Raw genomic sequence first — 17500 nt, forward strand, 5'->3', positions numbered from 1 at the left:
CAAATACTCCCTTCCTCTGAATCCATCCTTACTAAAATGTAGCCTCCTTTTGCTCAACCCATTCTCACTTTCCTCTTCCCTTTTACAATTTTTACTGACTCCCTAACTCTTACTCTCATAAAGTCAATAAAACACCACCAACCCATTTTGTTTGTAAGACCCAGACTGGTTGTTTCTCCCTGTCCACAACGCCATAAAACAATCAAATTTTGCGGGGTGCCAGCCATTTTTGGAATCCCCGGCATGACAGCCGATACACTAGCACGCCACGCCTCTATGTCCACATCATACCAACCCGCTTCTCACATATCCCAGCCACGGATTATTACCCCACTTTAAGACCTTCTTGTATAAACGATGGCAATTTTTTTGGGTCAAGCCTCCGCACTAATAAATTACATTCTGTAAACTATCAATCTCCTCCGGGTCAACTCCATTTCACGGAACAGACGTTGGGAGACTGCTCTCGCCCGCTTACGCATTGGCCACACCCGTCTAACACACTCCCTATCTGATGTCACAATCTGATCCACCCTTATGTTCCTTCGTAATGGTCCCCTTTCAATCCCTCACATCCTATTATCGTCCCCAAAACGTTTTGAACAACCCGTCCCTCTGCTTTCCCCCATCTATCCCCCCTTCACCGACCTCCCAACCTATCAGACATCCTTTCAGAATCCCACACTTTCTGCTTCAACAACCTATTCTCTTTCCTCAACCATACATATCCTTCATCTATCTAACCCCTTTACCACACCCGACCCTAACCCTTTCATCACCAATTCCTTTGCCCACTTAGACAACTAATCACTAACTCAACCACCCTTCCCAAACATTAACTATAGTGCTACATGACCTTAGATGTCTAGCACATTTCTCTTGCTTTTAACCATTAACCATTAACCATTAGAACAATGGGAATTAAAGTAAATTAAAAAAGTAAATGGCTAAATTTTCTTCTGTATAAAAACCCTTTGTAATGATATAAAAGCAGAAAACTAGAGTACTATACAGATCAAATCACAAACCCCAAAATGTACTAGGAGACTTAAATGCTCACCACCTGTGCTGGAATACAAAACAAATCACAGACAAAGTAATAAAACTGGTGAAAGCATAATAAAATGGATAAGTGAGAAAAATCTAATAATACAAACCTCCACAAAACTTAACAACTAAGAATTGATCCAAAAACTGCTAAAGATCAACTTTAGATCTTGAAAATGCATCTCCACTCTAAGTCATCTACAGATAATACAGCAATGCATTTAAACAGTGACCATCTACCAATATAAAAGATATCTACATCAGAAAACCAATTATTAAAAGAAAAAAAATGGAATTATACTAAAGAAGGTGGACAAATTATCAAAAAGCACAAAACAATATAGAAATAGATAATTTAAACAACCATAGAAAAACTACAGAACTAATAAAAAATATGGCGCTAAAATATTTCCAACTGGAAATAAGAAATCACCAGAATAAACCAAACACCGGGGTGGAAAAAAGAATGCCATGATATCATAAAAAAAAAAACAAAGCACTCAATAAATGAGAAAGAAACCCAAAAGAAAACCAATCATCATACAAAAGACTTTTAGCAAAAGCTAGTTTCACAATAAATCAACGAAAAAAGAATCTTGGGAAAAGTTCTGCACTCACTAAGTTTTAAAAATCCACCAAGAAAGATCTGGAAGTTCATAAAAAACTATCGGGAAAAACACTACAACAGAATATCCTTTAATAGAAAATGATCTGCCTTTAACAAATATAAAACTAAATTAGAAAAATTCAAGAAAAATATAAAAAAATAGTATGCAAAAACCTAAAAAACTTTTACAGGCTTAGAAAAAAAAAGACTATTCAATCAAAAAATAAAAAACGAATTTTGGACAAAAGACAAACTTAGTAGAGCTAAAAACAGTAATAAAAGATGCCAAAAATGATAAAGCCTATGGCCCAGACGAAATTCCTTTACGATTTTATAAGAACATCCCAGACAACATGACGAGTCAATTTTAACTAACTTAAAACTCTTACGGGACCAGAGGGGAATACCCAGAATCATTAAAAAACGAAATAATAAACCCAATAATAAACCCCCGGAAAAGACCCTTAGAAGCAAATTCATACAGATTTATAAGCAAATTTCATGTATCGGCAAAATATTTGAAAACATAATAACAAAAAAAACTAGTCTGGTGGTTAGAAAAAAACCCAATAAATTAGATAAAGATTTAATGGGCTTCAGACCAAAACAGAAGCACCATTGATGCACTACAAATTTAATTGATAACCCTATAAACAAAGCATCATAGAAAAAAAATATACAATATTAGCATGTTTTGATCTAGAAAAGCTTTTGATACTGTTAATCATGAGGCACTATTGAAAAAAATGTCAAAATAGGAATAACAGGAAAACCTCAAAAATTTGGATAAATAGCTTATTAGAAAGAAGAACATTCCAAATAATAATTGGTAACCAAAAATCAGATAAAGCAATAATACAAAGTGGAGTACCCCAAGGATCACCAATTACCCCAATATTATTCAATATACTAATGAATGTTTAGATTTATCAGAAGGAGTTGAAAAATTATATACCAGATGACATAACCTTAGTAACAAGTGATAAAAGCCTAATAGAAGTTTCCCACTAAAATTGAAACAGTACTACAAAATTAAAAAAATGGCAGATAACTGGGATTTAAAAATAAATTTTACAAAAAGTAAAGAAATGTGTTTTTTCAAATAAAAATATCAATAAACCTTCAAAAATAAAATAGAAATACAGAAATTGAATATACTCACAGCCAAAAAATTTCTAGCTTAACATTGATCGCCCCCAGACTAAATGGAAAACCTATAAAAAATGAAGTAGAAATATAAATGAAATAAACTAAGAAAACTTGTCTCATTAAACTGGGGAGCAAAAAGAGAAAATCTACTAAAATTCTATAAAATATCATAAAACCAAAAATAGAATCGGAATGACAATTTATGGAGCAGCAAAAGAAACAGAATTTAAAAACTAGAAACATTACAAAACAAGTACTTAAAACTGGCAACGGGATGTTTCAAAACAACCCCAATCATAGCTCTTCAAGCAATATCAAACATCCCACCACTATCAATTAGAATTAAAGAACTAGAATGCATAAAAGGGTGAAAACCTTAAATAAACCTAATAACATGACATAAAAAAAAAAAGAAATAAAAGTATAAAGAATACAACCCTCAAAGAGACAAAAGATCACTATTACATAGAGCTGCTAAAACAAAAACAAATTTAAAACATAGACTTAGCCCTAAATTTTAACGTCAAATATATCCCCAATACCCCATGGAAATGATATATCCGAGAATATACAAACAAAATTATGTATAACAAAACAAAAAATACCCTCAAATAATCATTAACAAAAAAATACCAGGAATTAACAAATACTACCTACAAAGATTACAATAAAATTTTCACAGACGGTTCAAATTTAAAAAGAACCGGGAATCAACCTCAGCAGCCATCTTCATTCAAAAAACAAAAAAACAACTATTTGGAAATTACCCCCTAAATAGAAATCACTCATGCAGAACTTTTGCCATAAAAAGGACTAGCAAAATAACAAAAAACAATTTAACACATACAGTAATACTAACAGACTCACAATCATCACTACAACTATACAAAACCCAAACCACAGAACTACAAACAAATCACATATGAAATACAAAAACAAATACATTCACTCACAACACAAAACAAGAAAATAATGTTACAATGGATTCCATCACATAAAAACATAAAGGGAAATTAAATAGTTGATCAAGCTGCAAAGAAAGCTCATGAGATAAACAATCCATATCCATACCACAAGACCAAAATATACAATAAAAAAATCAAATCAAAGAACTTAAAACAGTGGGAAATAGAATTAAAAAGAATCCTGAATACAAAAAATATTTCATCAAAGACAATGATCAAAAACCATGGATCAGAGCTAAATACAGAAAACTAGAATCATGTTTAACAAGAATAACAACCAAACACACAAGACTGAAACAACATCTATACAGAATAAAGATGGAAAATGACCCATTTTGCAGATGGTGCAGGAATCAAGAAGAAACTATTGAACATATGATACTACACTGTCCAAGATTCAACTCTCAAAACCAAATTAAAACAAGCCTCACACAAATTAACAATACAAGAATTTAATACAAATCTTCTGATTACAGGCGCAAACCAGACATCGATAATAAAGTACTACATATTGAGACATACAAAGATTTTCCTACAAAGAACAAGATTAATTGACATAATATAAGCAGCAAAAACCAACAAGAGGAGGATCCAGGGGATATAGACAACCACAGTCTAAAACCCTATAACAAGAAAGAAGAAGAAGAAGAAGATCAGCAATGAGGACTTTCGTTGAACCGTCATAGAGTTAAAAATCTATCCCGTAACTGTGAACTGAAGTGAAATGTAAAGTAACATGGACGATAATCTCATTCCAGAACCAGGAGAGAGTCCTGGTACATATAAACAAATGGACTATGAAACCCTAAATAACAGAAGACGTAAAAACAGTGAAAGCGACAGCGAAACAAACCCACCCTACAAGCAACACCGAAACGAAGAAGCCGGCAGGAACTTCACAATTCCAAATAGAAATGAATAACAACACTGAACCCGACAACCAAATAAAACAAACCAAAAAGTAATAAATCATTCAGCTGACAGGAGAATCATTAAGTTCCCAAATTTAACAATCCCATCAAATTAACAATGCAATTAACAACTCAGATTTTTATAAATATAATATTGAAGATTCACTGAGAGTATTGGGTATCGGAAAGGCGATAAGATTCGAGATAGAGGATATTCAAAAGATAAGACCCTTAAAAGAAATAAAAAACTAGGACAATGGAACATAAATTTTCCAACAGCCAGCATCCAGTATAAAAACAAACTGCACATATGGAACAATATTCCCATGGAAATTGATTTAGATCAAAAAAAATAAAAGAGAAAATAAGAACACTGGGTCAGACTACCCAAAAAAAGTTAGAAGTAATTAGAATAACAAACAAACCAAGAAAAAAAAAAAAAACAGAAAATGGGTTCCAACAAAACATTAAAGAATTACTGCAAAGGACTGCTACCGGAAAGGGTAACTATAGGACATACATCCTATCAAGTTAAACAATACACCTTTCCAATACCCAAATGGGTTTTAACTGTCTTCGATACGGACACGGAATACTAACATGTAAAAACAAAAAAGGTGCAACAAATGTAGCAGTCATGACCATTATTATAAGGATTGTAATAATGACCCCTATTGTTCTTTTGTGAAAAAAACCATTCACCAAACGTAAACAATGTCAAATACATAACAAGCACAAAAACCTAAACAAATATAACTTTACACCAAATAATCTAGACTTTAAAAACAATTACAACAACTAAAACCCCTTACAACGAACAAAAAAAAGTTACAAATAAAAATGTAAATATAAAAACAAAAGAAAACACTAGAATGACAAAAGAAACTCACTTCACAGATAAACATAAACTGTGAAAACACAAACCAAGACCCAAGCACACCACAAAACTATGCACAAGCAGTTTCACAAACACAAAATATCACACCAGGACAGAAAAACCTCCAAGACAAAGAACACAAAACTATCAAAATTAAATGATACCCAAAAACAAATACACAAATAAACAAAAAAGAACAAAACCACAAATGCAAACAAACAAAAATGTACTAATCCAGAACACTCGCCAATTACATGGACATTACCCACACCCATTGCTCACTCTCCTAACCCACACCCATTACCCACACCCATTATACACTCACATCATCCATCCCCATCCCCATTAACTAATATTCAAAATGAAAAACAAAAAAATAAATGAAAGAAAGGAAGAAAAATTAAAAATTTGGGTTATTATATAAAAAATATCATAAAAGCAGTAACAAATTGATGAATAATATAAACTCCGAAAAATCAAACTTAAAAACCCAAACATAGAAACAACGATTTCACACCAATCTTAAAACAAAAAATTATTTTGATAAATGAATAAAATAATAACATGGAATGCACATTCAAACCAAACAAAAAACTGATTTGAATTACTTAATATTTAAAAAAAATCCAGGGTTAATTGCCATTAGTGAAACCTGGTTAAAAAATAAAGATAACTTTTAAAATTAAAAAATTACGAGATATCAGAAAAGACAGAGAAAACCCCAAAATTGGTGGAGGATTAATGATGTGCATAAGAAAAGATATACAATTTTGTAAACTAAATATAAACAATAGATACAGATATAAATTGAAATTTTAGCTATTAAAATACAATATTTAAAAAAAAATGGATGAATGTCTTGCTAATTTAAACCCTGTAATAATTTTATTTAAAGAAGAATTTCCCACACTATGTAGATCAAAAACAAAAACCAAAGTTGATAAAAGGAGACTTTAATGCACATCATCCCAGCTGGAACCGAGATCCAAATAAAAAAAGCAATGTAAACAGGAAAAAAATTGTTTGAATTAATAAATCAAAATGATATCATTCTGTAACACCAAAGGCAATTACTAGAATTGACCCCAAAACAAGCCAAGAAACCACATTAGATCTAGTAATAGGTTCACCTCAATAACTCATCTCAAAATAAAGGCAGGCCCACACTTAAACAGTGATCATCTCCCAAGAATAATAAAGATGACAATTATCAAATTTCATAAAAATATTAGAAAAAAAATGGCAATATACAAAGAGGTGGTCGGCATATGATCAAAACTTAACAAAATAAATCAAATATAATACATTAGAAGAATTAGTAAAATAATAAAGATACAGGAGAAACATATTTCAAATTTACTAGTAAGAAGATAAATAATAAAACCCAATAAACCCTGGTTGAATGATAATGCAATGAAATAATAAAGAAAAGAAATAAAGCATATAATAAATGGAGAAAAAGACCAAATACACAAAATAGATTAAACTAAAAATATTAGTAGCTGAAGCAAAACAAATAATTGAAAAAAAAAAAAAGGAGTCATGGGAAAATTTTGCGCATCGGGTAAACTTTAAAACTCCTAGCAAAAAATATGGAATTTTATAAAGAAACAGACAGGGAAAACAACAAGAAGTGAGTATCCTTTGATTAATAACAACTTCCCAGTAACAGAGATAACAAAAAAAACTAGAATTATTTAAAAAGACCCCCCGTCCCCCTTGCCGTTGTTGTCGTGGGGGGCTTAGGAAGCGGAGACTGGGACCCAATGATGGGGAATCCCCAACCTTTGGGACTCAAACCCTCGACTCAACTAATTTTGCATGGTCTTTTTTTTTTCCTTCCCACTTTTCGTTTCTGTCCCTTCACCAAACCCTTTCTGCTATCCACCTCCTAAGGTGTGAGAGCCGTGCTGAAAGGGTGAAAGGCTGACTTTGTGCCAGTCCTTTAAGGCCTGAGGGAGCCATGGGCACGGTATTCCCTGATTTAGTTACCTACCCTTACCCCCCAAGGGGACCCTGAGGGGTGGACTGTTTTTTATCCCAACATAACCCAGGCTTACCATGGCCAGTAATGAAAACATACCCCCCACTATTAGGGGCAATGAGGCTTGCCCCTTTATCAAATAGCCCCAACAATGTAAACCCACCCGATTCCCTGACCCCGGGCTCCCTTTGACCACGGCTCCGAACACTGCAAATAACTACCCCCTCATCAATGCCTACAAAGACAGTAGCCAAAAAATCCCCCTTAAGGACCATTTCCACTCTTCCAGCATGCTCAACTTCAACACCTCTATCCCCACAACCTCCAACATCAAACCACCCCATCCTCCCTTTTTAAATTTACCTACAGCCTTATTGCCCACCTCTCCATAACACTACCTCCCTCAGCACTAACTCCATCTTCGTCATGCCCGCCCTTCTACTCCCCCTATCACTACAATCTTGGAATACTCTCTTTAGCGCAACCAAATGGACCGATTTTTCGTGATCCCTCCCCACAGCTTCCCTACTCTAAACAACACCCTTCTCTTCCAACAATGTCTCCAAAAACAAGTAGGTAAAGTCTCTTCCGTAGCCGACCCGACCGCCCCCGTCTTGTCACAGTAACATCCGAAAACCAAGCTATAGGCATTAACAAAACTAACTGACCTATATGGTAACCCCATCCTTGCAGAACCCCATCCAACCCTCAATACTTGCACCGGAACATTTTTTCAATCTCCCAGCAAATTGCCCAGTCCTATGACAAAGATTGGTCAGACTGTGGAGAGACCTACTTGCCTGTCTCACAACTATGATGCAACATCAGTACAATGCTACTCCATTCCCCCCAGAGGTCATCGAAAGAAAACCACTAACATTAGCCAAAATTACCTTCCGTAGAAGACCTTCCCTTTAACGTCTAATAGAGGAAAAACCCCTCCCTGTTCATCCATAAAAAACCCCATCCACGTCAGTGCCAAAATTTGTTGGCGTCTAGGACACCCAGCCAAACATTGCCGTTCCACAGCCAGATGCCCACTATGTGCCCAACCTGCCATAACCCGTATCGAACTGCTCTGCACAATCACGCACATGTCCCAAACTGTGGCGGCCCCCATAATGTATTTATAGGGGCTGCCCCACCTACAAGTTTGAGTCTGAGGTAAGAAAACTCTCAGATTCAAACTTGGACGGGACACTACGTGAAGCCAGACGGGAAAGCACGTCGACGTGGTTTCTCTTTTAAACTCCATACTCCCAGTAATACTGCTCATTCTACCAAATTTTCTCCTAACCCACCCCCCTACATCTAACCTCCCCCTCTTCTACCTCCTACCTTTCCCCAGTCAAACTCTTTTGCCATCCTAAAACCCAGACACTCCAAGCTCGACTACAGATACTCCCAATCGCCACTACAACCCCAACAACTTCCCCTCTCCCTCCTCGCACTACCCGTAACAGACAGAACAAACGTTCCAACCCCCCCCTTCCCCCTACCAACCAAACACCTCCACCTTCCTTTGCCCCTATGCTTGAGACACCAATCCTCTCTTTCCCCCCTCACAAGAAATCCTTATCCCCCAAAACTCCCCACCAACTCCTCAGAAGAACTATTGAAAATATTCAAGATTACTTAATGAAAACTGACACTCAACCTCCAAATTCTCACAACCTCTGCTCCTTTCACACTCAATAACTGCTGATATCCATCCTCCTCCTAACATATCCCCCCTAAAACCCTATCCTCCTAACCCCTCCCAACACAGCCCATCCCCCCCCGACCCCAACCCCGCCCACATTAACCCTCCCACCATTCCCCCCTATCCCTTCCATTCCCTCCTGGATACACACTGAAATCCCTTAAAGTAACCCTCCTACCATCCCCTCTATCCCCTTCCACTTCCCCCCTTGATACATCCCTTATGTCCACAAGTATCCCCTTCCACAGACCCTCTGTCTCCTAATACCCCTCCTAGTAGAACACCAACTCCCACACCTTCCATTCTCAGACCTCTCGGTCCTTATCCCACCCTCTAGCTGCTTCCCCCTCAAAATCTCCAAAACGTAAAAAACAATCTATATCACCAAAGTATAACTATCCTTCATTGGAATATTCGCGGTTTTCTGCTCCCACAGACCTGACCTTTGTCATATCCTTTCCTCTATAAACCCCTCTTATTGTATACCTTCAAAAAGACCTTTCTTACACATCCTCCAATACCAATCCCCAATTATCATTTTGTCTCTTCCCCACATTCCCTTTATGTCTCATCCATAAATTACTCTGCTTTCCCCCACCTACCCCCTTCACCGACCTCCCAACTTATCAGACATCCTTACAGAATCCCACACTTTCTGTTTCAACAACCCCATTCTCTTTCCTCAAACGCATTTTCATACCTCCATCTAATCTAACTCCTTACCACCCCCTGAACTCTAACCCTTTCACTCACCAATTCCTTTGCCCAGCTTAGACAACTAATCACTAACTCAACCTTCCCTAACATTATCTATAGTGCTACATGACCTTAGAGACTAGCACACTTTTTTTTTTATCGTGCTTGTAACCCATAACCTCAACCCATTTTAAAAAAGAATAGGAAAAATAAACAAGTAAACAAACAAAAAAACTACTCACAAAAATGGAAAAAAGAGAAAAATACTAACAGTGTCAATGAAAAGACATAAACAATGATATATAACATTAGAAGAAATTAACATATGTTATAAAAATGCAAAAAAATGGAAAAGCCTATGGTCCTGACAAAATTACTTACGAATTTTATAAAAATGCACCAGAGAAAGATATTAGAAATCATATTAAAAAACTTTAACAGATACGGGTAAAAGGAGAATACCCAAATGAAATAAAAAGCAATAATCAATCCAATCCTTAAAACATGGGAAGGATCACACAAAAATAAACTTTATAGATTTATAACAGAACACCTTGCATCGGCAAACTATCAAAAAGCATAATAAACAAGAAGAATAAATGGTGGCTCGAAAAAAAATAACTAGGATGAAGATCTTATAGGTTTCAGGCCCAATAGGGAACACAACAGATGCAACTACAAATAATAGAAATGAAAATAAGAAAAGCATAAAAGAAAAAAAAAAATGTACTAGTAGTGTGCCCTAGACATAGAAAAAGATTTTGACTCAGTTAATCACGAAACCATAATAATAAAAGCTTAAAAATATGGGGATTAAGGGGGAAAAATATTTAAATGGATAAATAATTTCCTAACAAAAAGAACTTTCAAATAAATTAAGAGAACAAAACTCAACAACGGGGAAAAATAATTAATGGAGTCCACAAGGATCTCCCATTAAGCCCTACTTTATTTAATATTAGTAATGTCAGATATAAAATTCCTAAAGAAATATGTAAAAAATATATTCAGATGATTAACCTTGTAACCTCTATATAAACCTAGATTTGAAGCAAAAAAATAATTTAGGAAACACAGCTAAATATAATAAGGGAATGGTCAGAAAAATGGGACATAAGGATAAATCCAACAAAAAGTAAGATAATGTGTTTCACAAACAAAAAAATAGAACAATACCCAATAAATAAAAATAGGAAAAGCAGAAATAGCATATACAAATAATCATATATTATTTAGGACCAATTTTGATGCACCAAAATTGGACTTGGAAACCATTATAAGTATGTAAAAACCAAATCAATGAATAGAATAATATTATGAAAAAACTAACAGCATTAACTGGGAGAAACAAGAAACCCTAATGAAATTCTATAATATATAAATCAAAACAATAATGGAATATGGAATTACAATATATGGAGCAACAAACCAAACAGAATTGAAAAAACTTGAAAATATCCAAAATAATGCAATGAGCATGCAACAGGATCCTTCAGATCCTACCACCAACAATAACTCTACAAAATTGACAAATCAAACATCAATGATTAAAAAGAATAAAGGATTAGAAATGTATTCAATTAATTGAAAATTGTGGAAAAACATGATAATATGCCAATAAAATCCTTAACCTTAAAGCATAGAAAAAAATTGTAACCCAAATAAGATAAAAAACATTAATATATAGAGTTAATGAAACCTGTAAAAAAAAATGGAAAAAGAAATTAAGAATAAACACAATCCCTAAATATCCCCAATCACTCCCTGGTCCGACATCCTACAAAAACATGGAATCAAACTTCATAGAAGTATGAGCAAAAACATACCACCCAACTAATACAAACAACATTCCATCTACTTGAAACTACAACATACAAAAGTATCACCAAATATACACTGACAGATCTAAAATAAAAGACCCAAAATCAACAGCAGCAGCATTACATTCAAAACAAGAATATTTCAACAATCTGGAAATTACAAAATAACAACAGAGATAAATAGAAGCAGAAACTATTTTTGCAATCAAAAACAAGCTCTAAAAACTACTAAAAACAAACAAACTACAGAAAACTGTATGATCTTAACAGACATAAACATCCATACAAGCAATAAAAAAACTACAGACCAGTAAAAACACAAACAAACAATATACGAAAATTACCAAGCCCAAAACCTACACTTATTAAACAACTAAAAAAAAACATATTAAAATACATGGATCCCCTCACTAAAAAACATAAAAGGGAAAATTAAATAGCAGATAGAGCAGCAAAAAAAGCACATGAAATAAAGAGACCATCATAGTCAGGACCCAAAATTCAACTAATTACAATAAAGAAATTCAAAATGAAAAACAAAAAGGAAAATTGGGATAACCAAATTAACCGAAAGTTAAACACAAAAGAATTTTACATTTAAAGACAAACAACCCAAAACCATGGACCAAAAAAAAAAAGGGGATCAAAAACAGAAAAATAGATGTAAGCATTAGCAAGAATAATGACAAAACAAACAAGACTCAAAAAACACCTATATAAATTAAAATGGAGGATGACCCATATTTTTTGTGCCGATGGTGCAATAAACAAGAAGAGAAACCAGAACATTTAATCTTACAATGTCCAAGATTTTAAAACCCTACAGAGCTAAACTAATACAATCACTAGCAAAATGAAAATACAAAATCCTGACCTAACTTATTAATTACAGGTGCTATGATCAACCAACAATAAAGAAATATTTATCTGAGGACACACAAAAATCTTCCTACAAAGAACAAGAATAATAGACATCTTGAAAAACAGAGAAGAACCATAAAGAAAAATCCAGGGGAATATAGCTGGCTATATAGTCTAAAACCCTATAAAAGAAGAAAGAAAGAAAGAAAGATTTGACAGCGCTGTCATACGACAAACCATGATAAATGCAGGTGAGAAATGTTTTGTGTTGCGTCGATTCTGGGTCATTTTTAAAGTCATATAGTGGCTATACAGAAGAAATAAACTTTATTATATATATAGACATTATATTTGAGCCCATTAGGTGCCTCAAATGTCCCCCCCCCAAAAAAAAAAAAAAAAAAAAAAAGAAAAAAAAAAAAAAAAAAAAAAAAAAAAAAAATATATATATATATATATATATATATATATATATATATATATATATATATATATATATGATAATAATAATAATAATAATAATAATAACAATAATAATAATAATGATAATAATTATTAAATAAAATAAATAGAAAACAAGCAATTTAGACCATACACGGAAATGAAGAAAAGATTGGTGTTTCACTATATAAAGGTATGTGGTTTTATCCCTGCATAGCCCCCTGGCTAGGGAATATATAAATCATATTGTATTAAACCCACAGGGGTCCAGGGGGCAGAACCCCCTGGCTAGGGAATATTGAGAATATATTGTGTACATCGCACAGGTGTCCAGGGGACAGATACCCCAGGTTAAGGATTATATAGATTGTAGTGAATAAAGCCCATGGGGTTAAAGTTAGGTTGGTTTATTGACTAGGATGTATTGTACAATTACCATTGTACATTGTAAGTTTATTTACCACCCTGGCTATCTTCTCAGGCATGGGCAATCATGATTACAGTTTTACATATATCTGACATAGTACCACTGTTTTTACATAACACTGTTATTTGTTTATGGTAGTTATTACAAATTAAATTTAGGATATAGTATGAGTATATCTTCCATTGTATCAGATGAAATAAGATATTCACATTTTTATACCTCATGTTAGGTGGTCTGAAAGGCTGTATCACATGATATTCCGAGATATAGTGCGTTTTTCTTCGTTACACAGCCTACATCTAGATTCATCTGCACTTCTTGCATCATGCAGTTGCCAGTACATTCTGTAATCTAATCGTATTCTGGCAATAATCACATCACACTGTCTGGTTTGACTTTGTTGCCACCCATTGGAGGCTTGCTATCTCTATACTGATTGTAGTGCCCTATAGTACAGCTTTCAGGCCTTTGAGCATTCATCAGATCTAGTTCTTTCATATGAGAACTTTTCAATATATGTGGCAACCCTAGCAAGGAGGCATCCCAAGATCTATGTTCACAGTATCTTTGCTGCAGGCTTCCTACAACAGTTTGTCTTCATGGTCGTGCTTGTGTATACCAACATGAGATGATATCCAAACAAATTACATGTTGAAATTGAGCTCTGTTGCATAAGTTATGTTACGCAGTTAAGTACACTGTTTTATTTGTTGTTGTTGTTGTGGTGGAAGACATGCAAGGTGCACAATCAGTGTTGAATTCTTCCTTGGTGGAATGGATTGACCTTTTGGAATTTTACTAATTGGAACATTGAGTTTGTAATGTTCATGGAGATTTTGTGTATCAGAGGGCGTGCATGTATGTGATTAGTTACGCCTACTTATGTGATACAAGGGTTCCTCGAGCTTTGACCCAAATATGGGGTTAATAAATATTATTCTATCAGAAATGGAGGTAAGTTTAATTCTGATCTCATGTTCACTATCTTTGCTGTTCTTGGGGCACCCAAGGATAATCCTCATAGCTTCATTTTGCACTACCTCCAAGTTTTTTATTTCTGATTCCTTACCACTGCAACAAGTGCAGTGCATGGTAGTCTACAACTAACTTTATAAAGCCAATAAAATAGTCTAGTGAGCTTAACATTAATGCCATGTTCTCTTCGACAAGAACTTTCAACGGTTTCAATCTCTCCCAGTCTCTTTTATGCAAAAAGTGGGTGGGGGTATGATTCATGGGTTGAGAGCCATTGTGTTTTCTCAGCAGAGATGACTAATCACACACATGACCTTTGTTGTGAGTTTTGTCAAAAATTATTTGCATCTCTACTTATGATGATGCTCTGACACATATGTCATCAGCATAGCATATAATAATTATTCACCATCCCCAAGTGGGATATCTTCACCAGCTTGTGCATGAGGACATTAAATAGCATAGGGCATAGGAACTCCCTGTGGCATTCCAAGTTCAAAAGATTGTGAAGTGGCACTGCAGATCTGTTGAAAGAAAACATTCTAATCCAGCTCAATATCTATCCCCAGATGCCAAAGCTTACTAATTGTTCTAGGATAATTTCCTTGTTGCAATGTTAAAAGCTGACACTTAAGGTCAAGAAAAACAATGTGCTTCCTTGGATTAGAGTTTGAAATATACTCTCCAAAATAGTGTTGTGTGCTACATTCCTATAGAAATCCGTACAGTCTGTGAGATAATTACCATGTAACCTGTACCTGAGTCCTTTCTAGAACTGCATACACATGAGGTTAGTGAAATTGGTCGGTATTTATCAGTGTTTGATTTCAGTATAGGGATGATTAGACTGCCCGTCCAGGGGCCAGGCAGAATACCTTGTGAAAACTTAACCTGTATAGGTGCAGAAGAGGTACCTGAGCTAAAAGGTGGAGGACACTATAGGTAATTCCATCGTCACCTGGGGCGGACGCTTATCCTTTGATCAGTGCATTGTTCATTTCCCACTCAGTGATCTCAGCAAGGTCTGAAGGGTTGGTATCAGAACATTCAATCTCAATGGCAAATTGATTTGGGCAATTTTAGACTGACTAAGGTGATTCTTAATATTTGGGAGAAGTGAGCTGGATGCTCCAGCCCAATTAACTAAGGAACATATCTGCGTGGGCAAGAGGACTATGGAACTGCAGGATATTAGTTGGTTTGCCTGAGAGTTAATTAATTTTTTTTTTTTCAGACCTCAGACATTGAGGTGTTATTATTAATGTTTTGTAGGAACTGTACAAAGTGTTCATTTCTGAAATAAGTTTTTAATTCCCGTAGATTAGATATAAGGTTGTCATGGGTATTGTCCTGCTTGTAGATATCAAAAAGCTCCTGAACTCGCTTTTGTTCAGTGTAGGTCACCAACCCACTTACGTTCTTTGAGCATTGTGAGTTGTTCTTGAAGGTTTTCTTTGGACAGACCCAGGTGTTGTAGTAATCAGTGACCACTTTCATCATGTTCATGGAAAATTTATCAACACTCGTTACTGTGTAATCGTTATACCAGTCATAAATACGTGATTTAAAGTGGTGCTCAAGGTAAGGAGGAATAGAAATTGTAAGCCTATTTGTTTCAGCGATTACTGAACAGTGGGTTTGATTTCCATAAAGATTTTTTTTTTGGAAGTTGGCATGTCAGTCAGTAACAATAAGTTAAATAAGTTTATTTACCACCCTGACTATCTGCTCACGCATGGGCAATCATAATTACAGTTTACATATATTTGACATAGCACAGTATTCTGTGACTACTGTAATTGTACATAATAAATAAAGATATAAATCATACATCACACAAAAGGAATGTTACTTTGATATGCCTTTTGCCACTGTGTTTACATAGCACATTTTATTTGTTTACAGCAGTTTTACATAGTAAATTTAGGATATAGTACGAGCATAGCTTCCAGTGTATCAGATGAAATTTAATATTTACATATTCTTTATACCGCATTTAGGTGGTCTGAATGATTCTATCACATGACATTCCAAGATATAGTGCGGGACATCTGTAGAGTTTCATCAGTCAATATCAAGCATTTCTTCATATTTCAACCTGTTTTACCCCATGATTTCCCAGATATATTTTGCCTTTACAGGAATCAGGACTTATCACATCTGTATAGTCGTTGTGATTGTAATTGAAAGGATCATCAGATTCGTTCACATCACACTAGAATAAATTTTGATGATATAACTATTGTCTGGGAAGACCCAATTGTCATAATTGAAAAATTAACCAGATTGCAGCTTGATCAAATGCTTTAAAGAAAGTTGGATAAATATTCAGAATACCCTCAACATTATCAATCTTGACGATATTGGTATCAGTGGATTTCTTTCACCTTTACTACCCAAAGATATAGGACATTTGTGGTGGAACCCTCATAAACCCTACATCATTGGCTCCCATAACAGGGGAGGGAATGAAAGATGCCAGGGAAATTGTGGGTTAAAATATGAGAAACATACACAGAATCAGTCACTATATTGTCAGTAGCCTCCTGGGGGGCTACTGCCCTCCAATCCCTGCAATGAAAGACAGTATCCTGTTTGTAATCATGACTTGGTAGAGAGTATGATTGACATGCAAGAGCGCCCGATTGCGAGTCTTTACTACGCTCTGTCCCACTGTATATATACAGTGGATTCTTTGTTGTCCAAGAAGAGGGGAGTATTCGTTCCCCAAGGGAAGTTGCAGAGGGCACAGCCTCTTGCATTTGACTATATATCAACCAGTTCTCTGTATACTAATCATATTTTACCCCACAATTTCCCTGGTACCATTCAAACCCTCCCTACTGTCAATCTTTAGATTATGGGTATTGAGAGTATTTATACAGCATAATTTCTATATATTTAGGTAGTTGAGGGTGAGATAAAGCCATCAGTACCAATACTGTCATGAATGTATTCCCAAATATTTACTGAAAGTAGTACCTTTGATAATTTCTTTATTAATTTTTCTGGAGGATTTCAATCTATGTATGGAAAGA

The 17500-nt window shown here is 34.8% G+C and overlaps 2 protein-coding genes across 2 annotated transcripts in view; both read left to right on the plus strand.

Moving 5' to 3' along the window:
- LOC119568606 (cullin-4B-like) overlaps nucleotides 1-17500 on the plus strand; it is a gene marked incomplete at its 3' end in the record, with an annotated part of 61959 nt that overhangs the window by 8813 nt on the left and 35646 nt on the right.
- Nucleotides 1-17500, plus strand: part of LOC119568607 — a 20019-nt gene that overhangs the window by 544 nt on the left and 1975 nt on the right. The gene's annotated exons all lie outside the window — the stretch shown is intronic.

The sequence above is a fragment of the Penaeus monodon genome, unplaced genomic scaffold, assembly GCF_015228065.2.
Source record: "Penaeus monodon isolate SGIC_2016 unplaced genomic scaffold, NSTDA_Pmon_1 PmonScaffold_101, whole genome shotgun sequence".
Lineage (NCBI taxonomy): Eukaryota > Metazoa > Arthropoda > Malacostraca > Decapoda > Penaeidae > Penaeus > Penaeus monodon.